General features: G+C 39.8%; 1 protein-coding gene and 2 pseudogenes across 2 annotated transcripts in view; 2 read left to right on the forward strand and 1 right to left on the reverse strand.

The window, feature by feature from the left end:
• Window positions 1–19,267, forward strand: part of LOC101703122 (uncharacterized) — a 64,097-nt gene that overhangs the window by 3,602 nt on the left and 41,228 nt on the right.
• Window positions 637–10,838, reverse strand: LOC147821285 (vomeronasal type-1 receptor 4-like; annotated as a pseudogene). Its single transcript, XR_015447285.1, has 2 exons — window positions 8,417–10,838; window positions 637–8,378 (listed from the first exon to the last, which is right to left on the reverse strand). The product of XR_015447285.1 is annotated as a vomeronasal type-1 receptor 4-like (transcript).
• Window positions 15,305–17,284, forward strand: LOC101703820 (uncharacterized; annotated as a pseudogene).

The raw sequence follows: 19,267 nt of genomic DNA on the forward strand, positions 1-19,267 counted from the left end.
GTTTTTATACTCCCCTCTTCCCCTGACTCATCATTGTAACTTTCCCCAGTCTGACCCATCACTCAAGTCTGACTGACTCATTTTCTTTTCAACTTCCATTATAGTGCTCTCTGCTACCATCCACGTGCTTAACTCAAACTGCCTTTAGTCTAACCCTGTTGGCACTGTACTTAAAAGCTTATTTTGGGCTGTGGATTTAGCTCAGTGGTTTCACTGCCTGCTGTGCAAGTGCAAGGACCCGAGTTCAAGTCCCAGTACCAAAAAAAAAAAAGCTTTTCTCCAGGGTGCCCCTGTTAGATTTTCTTTTTCTGTGCCACTAGTGCCTTTTCTGTGCCACTAAGACTTCTGCAAGAACTTGTCCGTCCTCATTTGCACGTACTGTAATTGTGAACATTGGTTTCTTGTTTTGTCTGTCTAAGAGTTCCCCCTGGAGTAATGCTACAGTCAGGAATATCAAAGTGAATGGCTTCTTTTTCCTTATTCTGATGTCCAGTGGCCCCTGAGAACACATTGATAAAGATAATAGGTTTTCAAATTTTGAAGGGGAAATAATGGAAGAAAGAATCATTTGCAAAACAACGAAGGGCACTCAGTTATTCTTGGAATAATTTAGAGTCATTTCCAATGAGTTGGACATCACAGCCACCAAACTTTCTGGAGAACTTTGGGAAAACCAGAGCAGGTGCATGGTCCTCAGTAACTCAGATCCCAAGATTTTGGAAACCGTGAATAGCAGAAATTAAAGGATAAATTTCTTTCTGTATAGCAAGTTCTTGGTGTGGCTTCTGACCTACTCCTTGGTAAGTAATGTCTCTTGTTGCCTTATTCAATATCTAATGCTCCCCCACTCGCAGTACAAGCTAAATGACCTCATGATACTTTGTCAGCCCCATCTCTGCCTTACTCTAAGCTCTAGCTTTAGTTCTTGCTCAGAATATATCGCTACCACAGCTTCTGCATCAAGCTTAAGTACTTGGTCTACAGACACTCCTTCAATCCTGTATTTCACTCTCTCATCTATCCCAATCCATTCAGCATTTTAGAGTTTTTCTCCTTGGAGCTCAGAATGAAGAAGAATACTACACAACTGAAATTCAACATCTGGAATGGCAACTATCATAGAAATAGAAAGAAATTCATGAGGATCACTTTCTGTGATCCAGAATCCTCAGAAAGCCTTTAGTCTACCAGACAAATTATCCCCCATACACCAAGCTTATCTGCTAATATATGTCTTTCCCATACATTTCCCTGTAAGGAAGGAGATTTAGAAGAAACTGGAGTACTTCTTTCAAAAGAGGCTCAGTCATTGTCAGAGGTATCAGGTCAGCAAGACTTAAGAGTCTCTGGCTCTCATAAAACCTCAGAAAAAACCATCATGCACAGCTAAACTACAGAACAAACATGGGCTCTCCCTGCCCTATTTGTTTTAGGGCAGAAGCAGCAAGATTCTTAGGAAGACTATATGGAGGAACTTAAGAAGCTTCTTCATGAGAAGTGCAGCAAAGATTTATCTGGAGAATAAACTAGAAAAGAGAGTAGAGCATAGCAATAGCCATGAAAATCCATAAGATAATTTAGCTAGCGGGAGCTGAGGAATTTACCTGATAGACAATCTGAAAGACGATTCTGACAGGAGTCAAAAGGGACATGGTTAGTCACTCAGGAAATGACTCCTCAAGGATCTCATGGTAAAGTATATCAGAAACACCCAAAGGAGACCCAGAAGGTGCACTTGGACATAAAATCAGAACAGTTCAATTTAGGTAGGGCTTCTTTGGATGTGCAGCACTCAGAGATCACTGTAAGACATCCTTTGTTTCATTCTTGGAAGTCTAATCCCTTCTGGGAAGCCAGAAATTTGGCTCCTAAGTGGGTCAGTTAATGCTCTTCTTTCTTCCTCGATCTACTCCCTTCACAGGCACTAGAAGATAACTGCACAGTTTTATTTGTGAGGAAATATGACCTGTCCATCAAAGTGCTTTAATATATAAACCTTAAGTTGAGAGAAGCACTCTCGTGGCCCACTCCACCATGCACTTTCTTCTCCTTTCCCAGAACTAATGTTACCAAATCCCTCAGAAGAAACTCTTAGGTCAGGAAGACAGGGTATCTAAGACATCTCAGTCCTCACACTGGGTTAACCTTTCTCTGTACCCTTCCTATAGATGAGGAAGGGCAAAAGTTTCTGAAATGATACCCTCTTTTGTGGTTTATGGGTTCACAAGTGTACCACAGGCCAGGGTGAAGACAGACCTTAATCACCCTCCTTCCAGCATTCTGGACAAAATCTGGGAAAGTGAGACTGCCCTTGAGTTCACAGGGTGATACAGTACTAAGTTCATTTTGAGCAACGGAGAGAAAGCGGGGTGACCTAAAAAATGATATGGGATTTATGCCCCCAAGAATATCTGGCTAAGAAAAACAAAACCCAATGTGGCAGAAATTTCAAAAATCCAGGAAGAATTTAAGTTTGAGAGATCCCATGACCCTCAGTCAACATCAACAGAAAGAAGTCTAGAGACGCAGTGAGTTGGAAAATACCCTAAATTTGAATGGAGGTATTGCTAATTTGGGGTACTTGGGTAAGAGGTCAAGGAGGTTTCAAATTCATTTTGAAAGATGCAAAAGAAAATTTGGAATGTGTACTTGGATGATGCAGAGTCTCATCGGGGCACGTGCATCATTAGAGACATCTTTTTTCTATTAGTAAATGTTGGGCCAATGATACTGCATAGGCATGAGACAGAATGGTACAAAAGAGGACACAGTGAAGCAGGGCACACAGGGACAATATGTTGGTGTAGAAGGCCAAGGAAAGAGACAACAGAATAAATGAGAAGATAGGGGCAAAAATTGTTAAACATCCAAAAGGAGCTAAGATACATAGCCAGGTGTGAACATACACACAAGCCAAGGTTTTTTTGTGTTTTTTTTTTGGTACCAGGGATCGAACTCGGGTCCTTGCACTTGTGCAGCAGGCGGCAAAACCACTGAGCTAAATTCCCGGCCCACAAGGCCAGGTTTTAAGCGATTTTAGAGATTAAGGGATATTATGTTTTACAACGAGAATGTCTTCACCCTAAAGCTTCGTGTGTTGGAAAGCTGATTACATCATGGGGGCCCTATTTTCATGAGTGGGTTAGTCCACTGATGGATTCATAGCTCACTTGCTGTTAGGAGGTGAGGCCTGGTTAGGGGCTGCTCCCTGGGTAGGGGAATGACCTAGAATGGTGTATCTCTCTCCCCAGCTCCTCTATTCCCTTTCTACTTGCTGAACACCAGACAATTTTTCCATTCTATTTGTGTTGGAGCCCATTGACCAGGGACTGAAACTTTTAAACTGTGGTCTAAAATATACCTTCCTTTTTTAAAGTTGTGGGTGTCAGATATTTTGTTCCAATGAGAAAGAGAGTGACTAAGACATACTGTCCTATTGGCATGGAAAAAAAATCATGGATTTATGAGGAAAGTGTGGAGAATGAGGAGGAAATGTAGTAATGGCTATAGATCATGAAATTCATGGAAAAGTCATGTTCACAAGGCATTAATGAACACGGTCGGGAGAGGATGTGAGTAAGCGTGGGTGGATTGTTCTGGATTTAGGCAGTGGTCGAGGACAGGTATACACTGGGGAAAAAAGGCCAATCAGTAAGGGAGATGTGGAGCCTGAAACAAAGACAGAAAGACATAGGGACATGGAGGATCTAGGGAAGACAGTGGGAAGGAGAGAGATAAGAAGCCATTGAGAGCCAAAAATAGCAAGAGAGATATGAGAAAAACCAAGTTAAAGGATGTACACTTCCAGATGTCAATACTATTTATGAGACAGTAGCTTTCTGTCTAATGTGGTAGAGATGGAGGACCTGCAAAAACCCCAGTGAAATGAAACATAGTGTCTTGATTTAGGAACACACATACGTAAAAACTGGTACAATGAAAAACAGCATACTCAGACTACTCAGCCACAAAGAACAAGAAACTAGAGAGATTTATAGCTAAGTGGATGCACATTGAGGCCATCCTTTTAAGTGAAATGAATAGGACACATGTGTAAATATCAAATAGTTTCTCTGGTGTGAAAGACTAAAAGTGTAAATAAGGATCAAAATGTATAATTGATATTGTGAAATAGGAAGAAAAGGTCTAAAGGAATAGGGGAAGTGGAAGGGGTAGGGGAAAGGAAAGAAGGGAAAAGAAAAAATATGAGAAAAGAAAAAAATGGAAACAAAGTCTTTGTAAATAGGGAGGGGTGGAAAGGGTAAAGGGAGGGCAAGGGAAGGGGAAAAAATAAGAACCAAGATACATCATGTAAAGGTACAAGGTCCCAATGAGGAATGTAACTGTACTGTATACCTAAAATGTACCGATAAACTTAATGGAAAACAAAACAAATGAACAACAACAAAAAACCCCCAGTGTACTCAGGGGAACAAAAGGAAGGATGACAGGATTTGTTGTGATAAGTTTGGAGTTTGCATTTTATTCAGGGGATGTGCGGGTGTCTGGCTGTTACATAAGTCACAGCGCTATGCTATGAAAACTCACATGGAACTTACAGTAGGAAACAATAGATGAAGTTTTGAGTAAACTATATTCAGCTGCATTTTTTTTCTTTCTTAGGTGTCATGGGTACAAATGTGTCCATAGCAGTTCTGGCAGAGGAAAATGTTTCCTTAGGGCCTTGTGTTGCATGTGTAGTGAAAAGAAGCCATTTCATCCAGTCCCCCAAAAAAGACATTTTAAAACTCAAAAAGCTTATAAATCCCATGACAAACACAGTGGAAGTAGTTTTACTGTTTGCTTTTGCATTACTAAATTTTGACACTTTAGGTGGAGAGATTTCTGCCAGATGGGGGAATAGCAGCTTTCTATCTTTGTCTCTTGCAGAAGCTTTGAGTCTGACCACTAAGCAGAGTGGAGACAGAGTACCTTGTGAGAGTCTGGAAATTCAGTGCAGAAGTCCTAGCACACAGCTGGAGCAAAGCTCTACAGATAGCCTGATTTCTAGTATTCAAAAATTACTTGAGCAGTGCTCACCTACCCCAAGTCAGCTTAGCTGTGTAACCAGTGTGAGCCTATAGCCCCTCCCCATTTCCCCAAGGGTGAAGTAAGGGGCAGAGTGAGACTATGACCCTAAAGAATGCCTCTTTCTGCCTACACAAACCCTTAGAATACTGAATTTACGTTCATGGTTGAGTGGTTGACAGGAAGGAAGTGGGAATATTGAAAAGATCTGAATGCTTTCAACTACTCTGAGTCCCTCCCTCTGAGGACTCCCTCCCTTTCAACTACTCTATAGGACTGCTGCCATGCTGTGGGGCAGCTTGTCCATGGATCAATCTCACTGGCCTGTGCCCACCAGGTGCCACACTGGTCCACCTCTCTCTACCAGGCCAGGTCTGCTCAGCAGACAGGAAGTACAAGCTGCACTCTGACTGCAGGACTCTGAGGAGGCACACAACTGCAGCACTTCACTCTCACAATGTGCAACTGTGGCTGTGTACACTATGAAAAAGATTACTAGGGGGTGAGACTTTAGTTGCTAAGAGGACCAAGAAGGGCTGATTCCAAAATCTCAGTAAAATAGCCAACAGTTGAGAGCTCTGAAGGTAATTATGTGTACCATAAGGAAATGAGGACACAGACATAGAATAAAAGCATTTGCAACATACTGTATAGAAGTTTTTGTCAGGGGATAGGGCTGGAACGGGACAGTTTGTTGCGTGACACATTTTGACTTAGTTTAAGCAATCTTATTGGGAGCAGAAGGGACACAATGGACAAAGCAAACATTTTTGAGAATAAACTGCTTTTAATTCTGTTGATTGTTGTCCTGCAGATTCTGCTCTAAACGCTAACTATGGTTGCTTCCTTATTAAGCTAAGATTCAATCCCTATTTTGGCCAGAGTCTCCCCTTACTTCAGGGACAATAAAGGAAGGCTCTCAGCCCTGAGCCTGGCTTTAGAAACAGAAGGAAGATGCACAGTCTTCTTCTCCCTGATCAAATTAAAACCATAGCTTTTCTCTAATCAGGCCTATTTGGGATGTTCTTCTGCCATACATTTCACCATGAACCTTTTATTTTGGAGCCAGCTGAACATGGTTTCAAACAATGTTTCATACTTAAAGGAGCCATACTCCTCTAAGATGTGACTGTTCGGTATTTCATCCCAGCAACAGAAACTGATATATAAAGGCTGGCCCTCTTCTCAACAGAAGTAGATAGTTTCACCAACAGGATGCTGTGGTTTAGATGTGATTCATTTCCCAAAGGCAAGTGTATTGAAAGCTGGGTGTCTAGTGTGGTTATGAGAAGAGGTGCTACAGTGTGTAAATTTTATTCAGTGGAACAGTATTCAGCTTCCTAAACAGGGAAACCCTGTCTTCCTGTTGATGTCAATCAACCTGGAAGGAATTGAGTTAGGCGGAGAAAGACAAATAACTACATGACGTCTCCTACACATAGAGTGTCAAATTGTCACCTTTATAGAAATGAGAGTAAAATAGTGGCTACCAAGAGGAGGCTAGGGCAAGTGGGGGATGTCTGTCAATACTCTCAGGTATAACATGTAAATAAATGATAAAATTAACAAAAAAATGTGCACACATTTCATGTATATAACAAGAAAGATAATTAGTATGCTTCTTATCTCACCTATGATCTCTTCTTCTTGCCATTATATCTTGAGCTGTATACAGTACCTGCACAGGGACACGATGTACAGCACAGGTGGTGCTCACAAGAACTGAGCACATAGACGCATGATTTGAACCTCCCCAACACTGAGATAAGTTACACTTTTTATCTCTGCAGCATACCAAGCCCCAGTGATGTTGTCATAGAAATGGAGAACAGGCTGTTGGGAACAGGGAAAGGGGACGTTACTAGAACCTCTGCAGTAAGTCCTAGTCTCCTGTGAGCCACGGCAGCACAAGGCGAATTACAGGAAAGGTAGAAAAATGAGACTTTGAGAAGAAACTGAGCTTTGGGTCTGATCAGTGCTGCTCTGGGGGGCAAAGACGAAAGCCCCCAGCTTAACATATATCGGGAGAAACAAATGACTTGCAGAGAGTTCAGTACATCAGCATAAACAAGATGTAACAATCCAAGAACAATGAGGAACTGAGTAGATGAAGATTTTGTTCCTCCCAGGATGTCTTCAGCTGGTGTAATCTTGTCCTGGAGAATCACAGCATCACCGGATCATTGAGGTCTCAATTGTGACCAGAGGCCAAAATGTAAATGTCTCGGAACTCCATAGCTGGGCTGTAGGCAGGAGAACTAGGCTAACCAAATGATTTTTCCCTAAAATTATGTAGCACTGCTCCAGACAACAGGCAAACACACAAGTTTTTCTGCTCCAACTGTGTCTGAAGCCAAGACTTCCTCTGAATTGGGAGGTCCAGGTTCCATATTTTTCCCTTGGTTGTCTCCTGGTTTTAGCCACTTTGGTCATCTCTCCTTTCAGTATGGACTACAGTCTTACTCTGCAGTTTTGAAGCTTGAAACATTGAGGCGGAGGGAACCAAGTAAACACATGTGCTCTTTCTGCTTTCCCTAGAACATGCAGCACCTGTGCACCATCACATGTACTACAATTGTATTCTGGGTTTGAGGGAGTCAGATGCTGAGGGCATGGTGTCTATAGCATGGTCAATGGGATGAAACAGTTTAGAACCTAGCTTTGAGTTTGAGCTATGAACAAGATTTAAAAACAGTAAGTCACTCAGAACATTATCATGGAACATTCATGGTAAAGGGGCACATGCCGTGTATACTCCAGCCTGTACACGATCTGTACTCTACTTAAGTTTTAATGTCTTTCTGCCTTACTGCCTGCAATTTCTGCCTCGTGAATCTTGAGGATGTGAAGAGTTCTCAGGCATTCTGAGCAGAGGGAGAGGATCACTGCATCAGACACAGGTGGAGACAACTCTGTGCCTTTGCCTGTTTTCTATTTCTCTAACACAATACCTGAAGAGCCATTCTGTTTTCTGTGGAATATACATGAAAACATTAGAGAGATTGCGTCTTACGCAGGTAAAGCAGTGCCTAAATATAGAGGAATCTTGGCTCATGATCAGAAAAGGGCTGATAGTCGGAAAACACAAAGAAATTACCTCAGAAGTGTTAAGAAACCATGAACTGAGATTATAAATTACACCCATACACATGCGAAAGATGGTGGAGAGAGTGTAAAATGATATGAATGTGCTCACCAGAAGAAGGATGCTTTACATGGCTCTGGACTCAGGGGATCTGAGGGAGATATTAGTGGTATGAATGTGTTGAACCTGCTGCTTGTGTCTGTACAAGATGAAAATCACAGAGCCACTGGCCTAGACTATAAGGACAGAAAAAGAAACTTCAGGGAAAACTATTAATGCTATAAAGACTAACACTATAACTACCCCAAGTCATGGTGACAACAGTATCCTGCATATATTTTCTTGATATTTCTGCTGTAACCTTCTGTAGACAAATACAATGTGTACAGAAGAATAATTAAATTGACCACCATGTTTAGGATCCAGAAGAAGGTAATGGACAAGCCTATGTACTTTTGGGCTTTACCTTTAACATCTTTCCAATAGGAGTTCATGGGGCTGAGCATGATGTTCTGAAAAACACACAAGATGCAGATGGTACCAATTGACACAATCCTGCCCACTCTGTTGTCATAGGAGATCAATTTGCACACAAAATCACTGAAGAATTGTTTCAACCCAAAGGCTACGATTGTGTGAGGAACTCCTGTAGAAAGAAGAACCAAGAGGTTGTCTACAAACAGGTGTTTCAGAATCACACCTGTAGACCTTGTACTGTTGCCCTTGTGGGAAAGGAAACTATAATGGTAAAGAAGGAAGATATTTCCAAGGACACTTGTGATCGTCTGAGACAAGAAGATTATTCCTACTGCCAGATCTTTAGAACACATTTTGTCATTTCCTTTGAAAGTTTCATTTAAATTGTGATGACAGTCACTCCTCTGAGTAACATGGCTCATTGTAGAGATTGGACACCAAAGTAACTTTGGTGGTGTAGGCTTGTGGAATCACAAAAATCTGAAGAAGTGGAAGAAAATGAGAATTTTCACCACATTTCATGGGAAAGTCATCACTAAGGATAAGATGGTGCTAACCTGGGGGGAGAAATGACAAGTGACAGCATAACAGGAAGAAAGCATAATTCAACTTTTTCAGTAAATCCTGAAATTTATCTTGATTATTTTGAAAAAAGAAAACCTCACTCCTTCTCCACATCACACAGCAGCAATATTCTGAATGGATTTCAAATGCAAATATTTATGATATATATGAAATGCTTCAGGACAAATCATTTCTTTGCTCTAAGAAACTCTATGAGTGAAATTATACATTATATTAAAAGTAAGATCTATTTTCAGAAAAAGACGTGTAACTGCATAAAAATGAGACAAGAGAGAGAAAGGGAAAGAGAGAAAAGTGAGACGTGGAAAGATACACATGTATTCACCATTAAGGACTCTAGCACATTGCAAACAAGAATAAAAATAGGAAAATATGTGAGCTGAAATTTCAAAAAGTTTTTTAGTGGGATATGAACATATGGAGGGTGCTCAATGACATTATGAATAAGGAAAATTGAAATCAAACCATGACCAGGTACCATCACACATCATTCAGAATGCTACAATGAATAAAGCAATATACATTAGTTTTGGTAAGGACATGGATATACAAAGAACGTGCATATTTGCTTGAGTATCAGAATCAATACAATTATTTTGAAAAACTGCTAGTATTCACCTAAAATTATATGGTATAATTTTATGTTGCAGTCATTTTATTTTTTAAAATTTAGTCCACAGAAATTCATATATGGATCACAAGAAGACATGCTACACTTCAGTCTATATGCCAGCACTATTCACAGTAAACCTAAACTCACAACACCCTCCATGCCTACTAAGAGTATAATTATAATTTATTTAATTATTTGCTATTAATGCAGTACAATCCTATAATCAATGCCCATGAATATTGGAAATAATGCTAAATAGTAAAGTTCCCCCGAATGTTTCACACAATGCATGTAAATGCCACATCTGAAAATACTCTTTGATTTTATTTCTATAAAATACCAGGCAGGCATTAGTAATTTAGTGTCTTAAACATTACAACATATGTAAGAACATGTCTACATATTCCACTTCTATATATATATACACCACAGCTATAACCTTAGGGATAGTAATCTAGATAAGACAGAAAGGTGCTTTAAGGTAAAGACAAAATTATGTTTCTTGATCTATGTGTTGCAGGGAGAGTTGTGTTCCATTTATGAAATCCCACTGAGCTGTGCCCTTACAAAGTCAGATGCCTCTTTCATTCTTTCCACATACATGTTAGTTACTGTGTAAAGTCAGAAAACGTGGGAGAACTGCAGACACTGGTAAGTGTGAGACTTGCTGCTTCTGTCAGAACAGGATGAAACTCATGGAAACACACTCAGAGATGATAATCCCGAATGGGAAGCATTCTAGGGTAACAGCAATGTTGTGTCTATTGACTCTTTGATTTTCTTGTGGAATCCAGAAGCACACAGCTTCAAACCCTCTCTCATTTGTTATGATTTTGCTTCTCTTTGGCAGTCATACACATAGGAAAATCATGTTTACAAATAGATGAGGAACACAATGTAATCCAGAGAATTTTATGTTCTATGTACCTGGAGTTCCTGGGACTCATGATGATGACATAAGAACCTCAAGACACAGGTGGCTCCAGTGCAAAAGTTATAGTCTAAAGTCTTTGGTGAAATGCTTCAACCCATATCTGCAAGTGTCTTTGTGCAGACTACAGAGGTGGGTCTTAGAGACACTTTAAGAAAGAGTGACCAAATACTGGCTATTAATGAGGTATGACAATCAAATCAATGGAATTTTTCTGTCCTTAAGTATAATAAAGTGGGCCAAATAGGAGGATTCCAACCACACTGTGAAATGTGTAGACTATTCCAGTGGCAAATTCTTGGAGGCCATCCTGCTGATTCTAAGTGACTCGCATCATATTTAGGCCCGAGGATCCCACAGGCAACATGAGCTGTGAAACGCACTGATCATTTCAACAGGAATTTAGTCTGCTCTAAGAGAACTGTTAACTTAAATATGGTAGTCAGCATGCTTCCTACAGGTGAATGTATAAACTCTAAGTAGCACTCTCAAAATCACTTGCTGCCACAATGCCCTACATATTATATTTTCTATAATTTTCGTAGTGATATTTTATAAATTCTGGCATATATTTTGCAAAGATAGTTTAAATTCAGAAAGTTTAAAGTATGTCTCTAAGTTTGGACCCTAATAGGCAGACAGAGAGGACTTGAATCTGTGGAGGTTGATTGGAAAGCTCTAAGTAGAGTTCAATCAAAAAAAGTTGGCCATTAGAAATTAAGATTCAGTCTAAAGGTTGAAGGGAAGGCAGAGGAATGGGGAAAAAATAAGAATCAAGATATATTATGTAAAGGTACAAATCTCCACTGATGAATGCCATTATATTGTATACCTAAAAGGTACCAATAAAATAAATTTAACATTTTTAAATGAAGATTCAGGCCATATAAGATTGGCTCAAGGGGCTGCAGACAGCCAGGTCTGCCCACACCCTGCCGAGGTCCCCAGTTGCGCGGAACACACGCCGAATCAGCCCGCTGCAGACAGGCAGGTCTGTGCACGCCCTACCGAGGTCCTGAGTCACGAGGAAGACACCAAATCACCCCACTGCAAACAGGCAGGTCTGTGCACGCCCTGCCGAAGTCCTGAGTCACGCAGAAGATGCCGAATCACCCCACTGCAGACAGGCAGCCACCTGATTCCACACTACCAAGGCGCAGAGGACACCAGACCACCAGACCACCAGACCAAGGTACTGAGTCCCACTGTTCCCGGCCCAGAGGTAGGGGCTTCTGAGCCGTCGTCCCACTGCTCCTGGTCCAGAGGAAGGGGCTTCCCGGTCACCATCCCTCCCGCTGCTTCCAGCCCAGAGGAAAGGGCTTTTGGGCCACCTTCTGTCCCGCTGCTCTTGGCCCAGAGGAAAGGGCTTCCGGACCACCATCCCTCCCACCGCTCCAGGCCCAGAGGGAGGGGCTTCTGAGCCACCATCCCACTGCTCCTGATCCAGAGGAAGGCGTTTCCTGGCCACCATCCCTCCGGCTGCTCCCAGCCCACAGGAAAGGGCTTTTGGGTCACCATCCCTACCGCTGCTCCCGGCCCCTGTCCCACCTCACCCAGCTCAGAGGAGGTAATCCGTGCAGGCGCTAACAGCCCTCTGCCCCAGTCAAAATGAGAAAACACATAAATAAGTCTCAAAACCAGACTTCCAGATCACCTACAGCAACCCCAAAGGGAAATGAGATGGAACACTCTGATACTCAACCACCTGGACCCACTGAACTGGCAACAAAAGGGGATCTGGAAAAAATGAAATCAGAAATAATTTCTCAGATAACAGGAGAAATTGTGCCCTTAGTGCAAGACATGATTAATAAATCTAGAGAGAAGCTGAGGAACATGATGGAATCCCAACATAAGAAACAAATGGAATCCATAAAACAGATGCAAATAGATTTCCAGGACATGAAAAACTCCATTGAAAGTCTACACAGCAGAATGAGCCAATGTGAGGACAGAATTTCAGATATAGAAGATAAGATTGCAATTAGTGACCAGGAAAAGAAAAATTGCTTCAGAATTATAAGGGAACATGAGAAATCAATCCAGCAGCTGCTAGATGATGCAAAAAAGAATAACATAAGACTGATTGGGCTCAATGAAGAAACAGGAGAGAGTGGAGATGACATAAAAAACCTCTTCACAGAAATAATGGCAGAAAACTTCCCAGTCAGGGGAAAAGAGCTTGACATACAGATAAGTGAGGCATATAGGACTTCAAATAGCAGTAGGGTGATTCGGCGTCTTCCTCGTGACTCAGAACCTTGGTAGGGCGTGCACAGACCTGCCTGTCTGCAGCGGGCTGATTCGGTGTGTTCTGTGCGACCCAGGACCTAGATAGGGCATGGGCAGACCTGCCTGTCTGCAGTGGGGTGATTTGGCCCAGTCTTTCCTCATTTTTTCAGTTAAACTAGCTATAAGTTTTATCAGTTTTCTGTCTCTTATATGTAAAACCTCTTAGTTTCAGGATTGTCTCTAGCGCTATTTTATATTTAGTATTTTTGAACCCTATCACAGTTTACAATAGTTTTTCATTATTGTGTTTCATACCTTCCAAGACCCCAAGTGCGGAACTATATCTGCAAGTTGTACCAAACCCTAATTTACTGTGCCTTTTCCAATGCACATATAACTAAGATAAAGTTTTTCTTATAAATTAGGCACAGTATGGTATTAATGGCAATAGTTAATAGTAAAACAGAACAGTGCTGCTAACAGTTGATTCTGATAAAATATTTGCAATTAGTCTCTTTGTCTTTTAAAACACTTTATTGTCCTGCTCTCACCCTTTCTTTTGCTGAGAAATGCCTATTTGCTGTGAATGACACAGGCATTGTGACATAAGGTCAGGCCATTACTGGCATTCTGACAATTGATAAGGCAAATTATCTGCTTTGGGTTGTCCTTGATCATTGAGCCATGCCATGGCAGTGCTTAGGAATCCTCAATGGTTGATGGCTCTTTTTACCTTTCTTTTTGTTTTTGTTTTGTTTTTCAGTTTCACCAATGTGACTGACAGTAGACCTCCTGCTAGACTTGTTTCTTCAAGCTATCTCATATCTCCATAGCCAGAGAATCATTGCTTTTTGCCCATTGTCTCCCTAGATTGCTGAACCCTAAAACTTATATTGAGTTTCTATGAGGGAATAGAATTAATTCACCATCTCTTCGTGACTATTTCAAGGTTTTTGTTTTCAGGTACTGCTTAGAACATTTCTGTACACAATCTCTTAGACTATATAAAGAAGAATTTGTTAAATATATACCTAGAACTTGCAGGTCACTCAATTTGACAAATTTTATTAAAGATACTTTAGAAGATGTGACTCTTCTTTCTTCCCCACCATCACACTGCTACACTGTTAACTCTTTTCCATTCTCTCTTAACTATGGGAAGGAGTATTCTGAATACTCCTTCCCATAGTTAAAAATCAGACAGTTTTATCCCATTTGCTACATCCATTTCTCTTTTCCACAAAGGTAAGAATATTAATAGCCCTAATGCAATTACATTCCCACAGATTTACCAGCACAAACTCTGCTACCTCATGCCCCTTACATCCTTCCCTCCATTCTTGTCTTTTTCCATGCTAGCTCTATTTCATGTGGTTCCTTGATCTGGATGCACTGCACTGCTGTTTCTCAATATATATCTGTTCTTCTACATACTTGAATTTGTAGAGGACTCCCACACTAACTTCACAGTGTAAGGAAAGACATCTCCTCATCCTTTAGATGTTCTTAGGACATCTAAGTCAATGTGTGCCATGTTGATGACTCACATAACATCTATGAGGGATGTCTGAGTGACATAACACAGCTCAGTTCTCTTTCTTTTGAAATGCTACTTTCCTTGTTTCTTGTATTTGTTGTGACTTGTTATATTATGTACTGTGTGAATAGGTATCTTTGAGAACATGTTGACTGAGCCTACAGGCCAAGAATCAAATCCTGCTTATGCTATTTATACTCTGTGTGAATTACAGTTAGAAATATAAATTTAGGACCTTTTGTCCTAAATTTAAAAGCAACAATAACTTCTCAAAAGTTTTTACAAAATAGTGTTGTTAGATAGTTAAGAATCATAGCTATTTTATAGTAAATATTTCAAAGTTGTTATCCTTAGACTGATCAGCCTTTACATTTTATGATGAGAGGATCCCTTTCATGTCTCATTTACCTCCATCCTCCATTAGAAATCCATTCAGTTTTGGGCTTATCGCACAATTTATGTCTCCCCTATTTGAGGACTGAAAATTGTAATCAAGGTATGCGTTGAATTATTTCATGCAGTATGAGTGTTTTGGTCATTATTTGAAATGGGATTTCTACACTTGGTTTCAGTTACATGTAATGCAACTTTTCTGATTCCTTCTGTTTTCCTAAAAAGTAAAAATCATGAAGTTTCATAACTGTTCAAGTATAATTATTACTTTTGGTGTAAGGTCATGTGTTTCAGTAACAAAATTTATCGTGTGTAATGAATCAGAACCTGGTGATTTTTTATATTTCATAGATACCTCTTCTAAACATGTCATCAATGAATTTCCACCAAAATGGAAAAATGATACAGGAGAAATGTTCCAGACAGTAATGTTGGAAAGACATAAAATTCATGACATTGAAGAATTGTGCTTCAAAGAAATCCAGACAAATATACATGACTTTGAGTATCACTGCAGAGAGAGTGGAAGACTTGACACAGGATTCTGTGTGACTCACAAGGAAAATTTCACTGGTAGAAGAGATGAACATGGTAGAAGGGATACAGGAAAGAAACATTAAAAAGTGGCTTGGAGTAAGTTTTCGGTCACGTGTACCTGAACTACAGCTATTTGAAAAAGAAAGGAACATTTTTGAAAGGAATTATATTGAGCAGTCTGTCAACAATGATTCTTCAGTTTTATCCCACCAACAAAATCCTTCTAGTGTCATAACAAACATTAATCATGAATATGAAAAAGGTTTTCTTGATTCTTTTTTCACACAACCAGTGATGCACAGTTGTACAAAACCTTACAGATCTTTTAATCAAGGCTCATGCTTTACTGTGCATCAGATAGTCCATGCTGGTGAGAAACAATTTCTATGTGATATATGTGGCAAAGACTTCAATCAGCAATCCAACCTTAGAAGTCACTGGAGAATGCATAATGGAGACAAACCTTACACATGTAATGAATGTGGAAAAGTCTTCAATCGTATTTCTCAACTTGTGCTACATCGGCAAATTCACACTGGAGAGAAACTTTTCAAATTAATGAATGTGGCAAGGTCTTCAATAGGAATTCGAATTTTATACGTCATCAGAAAATTCATACTGGAGTGAAAACAAACAAATGTAATGAATGTGGCAAGGTATTTAGTGACAAATCATACTTAGCAAGTCATCAGAAAATCCATACTGGAGAGAAACCTTACAAATGTAATGAATGTGGCAAGGTCTTCGGTCAAAAGTCATACCTGACAAGGCATAAGAGAATCCACACTAGAGAGAAACCTTACAAATGTAATGAAAGTGATAAAGTGTTCAGTCGTAGGTCTTTTCTAGCAAATCATCAAACAATCCATGCTGAAGAGAAACCTTTCAAATGTAGCAAATGTGGTAAAATGTTCAAGTGTAATTCATACCTTGCAGACCATCTGTTAATTCATTCTGGAGAGAAACCTTTCATGGCAAAGCCCAACCGACCTCCAAGGCTGCTTGACAAAGTTCCAGCTGGGGAAAGAAAGGGTGGGACACATCGTACCCTCATGTTTTATTTTTTTCTTGCCATAATGTTTATAATGGTTACTCTGGTCACAGGAGTCACTGTGTTTGTGACTAACAACAAACTCTCCATGAGGCTAATTGGCAATGATATATTGAAATTTGATCTGGCTCAAAAGTCTTAAATTCCAGTTTCTCTTAAGTTCTATTGCCACATCCACTCCTAAAGAAATCTCTCTTAAAACCCCCGCTGTTTTCCCACTACTATTCCTCCCTCTCTTATTGCTGACATTCTTTTTACTAAAGGGGTCTTATAAAGAGATTGAAAGGACAGACTTTTGATGTACAAAATAGTGGGAAATGGGGAATAAAAAGAATGTTAAGACAGGTAAATGCATTAAGGAGGCAAATTACTCAATATTTCTCAAAGTGCTGTAAATATCTCCTGCTCATGGACTGTGAACCCAAATGACATTTAGTTAAGATGAACAGAGGTATAAAAAAAAGAGAGCTAATAGCAAACTATATTAACCATTGTGCAGTTTCTCAAGGGCTAGCTGGTGACCACAAGTTTGACATTTAATTTGATTAAGTTACTTTCTGTTCTGCTCAGGTATGGGAAAATACTTTCTGTTCTGCTTAGGTATGGGGAAATAAGGGGACAATTGTAATTTTTAAAAAATGTATTCATGATGTTCAATGAAATGAATCAGCTTAGAAAAAATATACTGTTTAACAAAAATAACCTTTACCTCATCAGATATTGCTAAGGCAACATGTACCGCCCAATGCCTCTTCACTATTGCTTAAAGATATAAAAATAAATCAGACCCTGAGACTTCTCAGAGGGAACCTGAACATTACTTGTGAAGGTTCTTTTCTCATCGCCAGCCCAGGACATCTCCCCTTCCTAACCTACATCGACTGTGGCTGGTCCGCGGCACTTTCAAATGTAATGAATGTGGCAAGGTGTTCAGTCGCAATTCCAAACTTGTGTGTCATTGTAGCGTTCACTCTGGAGAGAAACCTTACAAATGTAATGAATGTGGCAAGGACTTCAATCAGAAATCACACTTTATACGTCATCAGACAGTTCATACTGGTGAGAAACCTTACAAATGTAATGAATGTGGCAAGGTGTACAGTCGCAATTCCTACCTTGCATGTCATCAAAACATTCATACTAAAGAAACCTTACAAATGTAATGAATGTGGCAATGTGTTCAGTCTAAACTCCTCCCTAGCATATCATCCTAGATTTCATACTTGAGAGAAACCTTAGTAATGTAATGAATGTGCCAAGATCTTGAGTCAAACTTGACACTTTCTGCACCAGAGAACTCATAGCGGTGAGAAATCTTACAAATTCAATGAGTGTAGCACAGCTATTAGCGTGTAAGCCTAACTAAGCATGTAACACATACTAGAAAAAATATGGCAAGGGCTTTCATGACAATTCCTAACTTGGGATTCCTTGGAGATTTCATCCTGGAGAGAAAGCTGATGAATGAGACAGAAGACTTCATGCAGTGTTCAAGCTTTACAAAACATTGGACAGTTCCTGCTGGAAAGATAATTTTCATGCAGAATGAGGCAAGCCTCAAGTTATCATTTAACACATAACCATAAGTTAATGCATAGTACAGAGAAACCTTTCCAATGTAAAGATGCTTGATGGTGAAAATCTGACATTAGTATTCACCAAAAAATTCTAACTGGAAAGAATCCTCACAAACAGAATTAGTCTTGTATATCTTGTGATATGCACTCAAGGCTCAGAATACATCAGAAAATATATCCTTGAGAAAATCTTAGAAAAATGTAGTTTGGCAAATATCTTCAGTGCTCACACCCCAGCACAAATTAGATAACTCGTACTGGAGAGAAACCATAGAAATGAGATGAATGCAAATTCACACCATGTGTAACACTGGAGAATTTATATATGGGATATCTTACACATGCAAGGAAGGTGGCAAAACCTTCCTGAAGTCAAACAGTAATCAACATCCCAGTCCAGACTAAAGAGCAACAGTTTAAAAAAAAATAATGCATGTTATTGCATGCGTTGCAAAAAACAATGCACATACAACAGAGACTTACCAGCCCCAAAATTCACTAGGCATAAATTTTATACCTTTGAGGAAGGCATACAAACGTAATGGGTATACTAAGGCTTTTATATAAGCACCAAAACTGGAATAGAATAGTTGATCTAGAGAGCAACCTCACACATGTAATGAATATACCGACTCTTTCATCAAGTGTTAAAATTTGCTGTCATAAAAGGATTTATTCTGGAGTGAATCCAGATAAATACAGTGAATTTAGAAAGATCATTTTTGCCAGGCATAGTGGTGCATTCCTGTAACACCAGCACTTGTTAGGCTAAGGGAGGAGGATAGCCACAGGCTGACCTGGGTTACATAGTTAAAGACCAGCCTGAACTGACCCTGTCCAAAACATTTAATTTTTTGGTACTGGGAATCAAACTCAGGATCTTACGCTTGTGAGGCACAGAGCCACTGAGCTAAATCCCTGGCCCCACAAAATATAATCCTTTTTTTTTTTTTTTTTTTTTTTTTTTACCAAACGGATACACATTGAGGTGATACTCTTTTTTTTTTTTTTTGGTATTAAATTCTTTTATTGGTACATTGTAGGTATACAAGACAATTACATTTCTCATTGGGAATTCTACCTTTATATAATGCATCTTGGTTTGGTACACTGTAGGTATACAACACAATTACATTTCTCATTGGGAATTCTACCTTTATATAATGCATCTTGGTTCTTATTTTTTTCCCCATTCCTAGCCCTCCCTTCACACCCTCCATC

Source organism: Heterocephalus glaber, unplaced genomic scaffold, assembly GCF_053883595.1.
Source record: "Heterocephalus glaber isolate CG9 unplaced genomic scaffold, H.glaber_assembly_v1.0 deba00001745, whole genome shotgun sequence".
NCBI classification, from domain to species: Eukaryota; Metazoa; Chordata; class Mammalia; order Rodentia; family Bathyergidae; genus Heterocephalus; species Heterocephalus glaber.